The sequence below is a fragment of the Bubalus bubalis genome, chromosome 17, assembly GCF_019923935.1.
Source record: "Bubalus bubalis isolate 160015118507 breed Murrah chromosome 17, NDDB_SH_1, whole genome shotgun sequence".
Taxonomy (NCBI): domain Eukaryota; kingdom Metazoa; phylum Chordata; class Mammalia; order Artiodactyla; family Bovidae; genus Bubalus; species Bubalus bubalis.
In genome coordinates, this window is record NC_059173.1 from 72369356 (window position 1) to 72373082 (window position 3727).

Below are 3727 nucleotides of genomic sequence, written 5' to 3' on the forward strand. Positions count from 1 at the left end.
AGCACGGCCCGCTTGCTGCCCCTGCCGTCACAGTGGGCGTGCTGTCAGGATAGGGTCGTTGCGAGTGGAGCTGATGCTGTTCTTTGCCGACAGGCGGGAGAAGGACACGGCAACATCCAGGAGAGGCTGCGCCAGATGGAGGCCCAACTGGAGGAGAAGAACAAGGAGCTGCAGCGGGTGCGTGTGCTGACGGGGAGGTGGCGTCTGGGTGGGAGACGCGGCTTGGGCGGGGGACAGAGATGCCTTTCTCCACCATTCCTGTCTCTGCCGCCGAGTGTGTGCATGTGTGGCCCCATCTGCTGATCCAGGCACCCACCTCCTCGGGAGCAGGGCCAGAGGTGGTCACCCATAGGCGGTGGGCAGGGGCCAGGGCGTCCCCAAGTTCAAATAGGCTGCTTGTTGCTCTGACCAGCCAGTCTGGGGAGCTGCTTGGGATACAGGTGGACCTCACGACTGCCCCTCAAACAAACCTGAGGGTGCCAGCCCGGGGCCCATGAAACTGAAGGCATGGCGCCCAGATGTGGAGCCTGCTTGCCTCGGACGTGGTGGTGGAGTCCTACATGCCAAACTGCTGGTCCAGACATGGTGTGTGTGTAGGATGGCTGCTCCTAGGCAGGAGGAGAACCGTAGTTGTGCTGCGACAGAAGGCGCATCAGGAAAGGGTGATGGTGGAGGCTTGCATCACTGAGTCCTGAGAGAGGTTTCCCGGAAGGGTTGGCCACAAGGCGATACAGACCATCCAGGAAATGGAGTGGGTGTCCCAGGTCCAGCCTCACGTGTCAGTACTGTCCCCACCATGCCTGTGTTCTTGGGCCTGAACTGCGGAGCCTCACAGGTGGGATCCCAGGGGGCCATGGTTCTGACTCCCATCGTGAGACCCTCGGAGTGGCACCCTCCCCACTTAGGCAGAGAGCTCAATGTCTCCCAATCAGGGGTGCACTTTCTTACTTTCAGAACTGCTGCTCAGAGGCTGTTGAGATCAGGATGCTGTTTATGACTAAGCCAATTCAAAGTAAACTTTTGTTTTGCTTTAAAAATATTTGAATGCCGATGCCTTATTGTGGAAGCTGTGACAGGTTTTGTTTCCTTGGGCTCAAAAATCACTGCAGACGGTGACTGCAGCAATGAGATTAAAAAGGAGCCATGCTTGCTCCTTTGAAAGCTATGACAAACATAGACAGCATATTGAAAAGTAGAGACATCACTTTGCCGACAAAGGTCCATATAGTCAAAGCTATGGTTTTTCCGGTAGTTGTGTATGGGTGTGAGAGTTGGACCATAAAGAAGGCTGAGCACTGAAGAATTGATGCTTTCGAATTGTGTTGCTGGAGAAGACTGTTTTAACAGAAAATATTTAACAGAAAATAAACTTTTTAAATGTATTACCATCGAAAATTTCAAACATGCACAAAAGTGGATGGAGCCGTCAATTAATCTCAGCAATTTCTAACACAGAGCCAATCTCAAATAGATCATTCTTTTGTCTTCTCTCCATTTTTTTTTTTATACAGTAGGTCCTAAAACAGCTTTTTAAACCTTGAAATTGATGCTCATTTTATAAAACACAGACTTGCCAACTTTGTTATTACATTTAAAAATTGCTTGAGGTAATTATTTCCAGTTTTTTTTTTTTTTACAATTATGCTTATATTTTATTTTCAAAAGCACTTTACAAGAAAATATAAGTATGGCTTCCAATAGGAATGTTACACCTGGACTTGGTACCAAGCTCAGATTTTAGTTTTGCAAGGAAAAACAGGCTTTCAGGTTAAACAACAATTTATAACCAAAACTTTAATACCAAGGATTCTCACAAAACATATTACAAATGACAACATGGAAAAAGAATCTTGCACAGTAACTCAGTTCAGCTCTACAATGTACCCTTAAACTGGCAGGACATTTGTTATCTTGAGTAGTCTTATATTTCCAAATAAAGAATGTTACAAAGAGCTATGTATTCATATACAGCAATCACAGAAGGAACTTACAACCTAAAGCAAAGGTAAACTAACTTCCTTGAAACTTCTTAGATTCTACACCAACTGGACAACCTTTTGTCCAGTGTGAAGACTAGTGGGATTTTTAAACCTCTAATCTAGTTTAAGGGTGCAGCTTTAATTTTTCCAGCTGGCTTTTGAATTCACAGCAGCTTTTAAAAACTGCTTAACTACAGCTGCATACCATATCCCAGGTATGTTGAAAAAAAAAATCTTCCAATTTTTGCCAGTTTTTATTTCCATAATGTTTTTTTTTTTTTTTTTTTTTTTTTTTTTTTTTTAATTTTATTTTATTTTTAAACTTTACATAACATTTCCATAATGTTAAACATCGACTTTAGCTGAGCAGGAGTTAAGAGGTTAATTATCAGCCTATGCAATACTAAAATCCAAAGCAAATTAAATTTTGCTTAAGGGAACATTGTAAAGTAACAGTTCTTGATATTACATGCCTCATATGATCCATTTCAAACCATAGAGAATTACACCTTTGTGTCACTGTTCCAACAAACAAATGTGAACAGCTAAAACATTTAAAAAATGCACCAAGCTTATGAATTCTCAAACAAAACTTGAATTTTCTGTACATACTCCTGTCAAATGAAGTTATTTCCTGTACACCACTTCTCTTGCAAACTGGTCTATTTCCTTTCATTTGACCTAGATTGGCTATGAGACCTAGAGAAAGATCAAGACAGCTTGTGATTTCTCTCCCGGGACAGTAATCTCTCTCTTCTCCTATCTCTAGAAGGGAGAAGCTTCTCCGTTTTGGAGATCTGCGTGGAGGTGGAGGACTCCTCCCTCTTATAATCATTTCAAGGGTGACGACCCCAAGAAGGAGGTGGGCCACGATTACGACTTCTCATTTCACCATTCGATAGTTCCACTCTTACTTGGCATCCGCAGAGTGTTCTCCCATCTAGCTCTCGGACAGTATCAGCTGCGTCTTGGGGATCTTCAAATTCAACAAAAGCAAAGCCGAGAGGTTTTCTAGCAACCCACACATTTCAGAGTGGTCCATAATAGCCAAAAGCTCGTTCCAATTCAGTCTTGTTATCATTGTTTCCAAGATTACCTACATAAACTTTACAGTCCAATGGACAGAAATCACGATGCATTTCGAGATCTTTAGTTAGAAATGCGGAGGTTCAAATCCACAGAACCTAGGTTAGGTCTTCCCAGCCCACCTCCCACCTGGCGTTCCTGGATGCTCTTGCACAACCGGCATCCATGAAATGGCCTATTTCCAGTTTTTTAATATGAATTTTCATATTGGAAAAGACCTTGATGCTGGGAAAGATTGAAGGCAGGAAGAGAGTGGATGACAGAGGATGAGATGGTTGGACAGCATCACTTACTCAATGGACATGAGTTTGAGCAAGTTCTGGGAGTTGGTGATGGACAGGGAAACCTGGGATGCTGCAGTCCATGGGGTCACACAGTAAGACACGTCTGAGCGAGTGAACTGAATTGAATATGAAGTATCATTGGAAGAAAAGCTATGACCAACCTAGACAGCATATTAAAAAGCAGAGACATTACTTTGCCATCAAAGGTAAACCTAGTTAAAGCTGTGGTTTTTCCAGTAGTCATGTATGGATGTGAGAGTTGGACCCTAAAGAAGGCTGAGCACCAAAGAATCGATGCTTTTGAACTGAGGTGTTGGGGAAGACTCTTGAGAGTCCCCTGGACTGCATGGAGATCAAATCAATCAATCCTAAAGGAAA

At 43.5% G+C, this 3727-nt stretch overlaps 1 pseudogene; it reads right to left on the reverse strand.

Moving 5' to 3' along the window:
• Positions 1–2641: 2641 nt before the first annotated feature.
• On the reverse strand, positions 2642–3205 carry LOC102413040 (annotated as a pseudogene).
• Between the last annotated feature and the right edge of the window lie 522 nt (positions 3206–3727).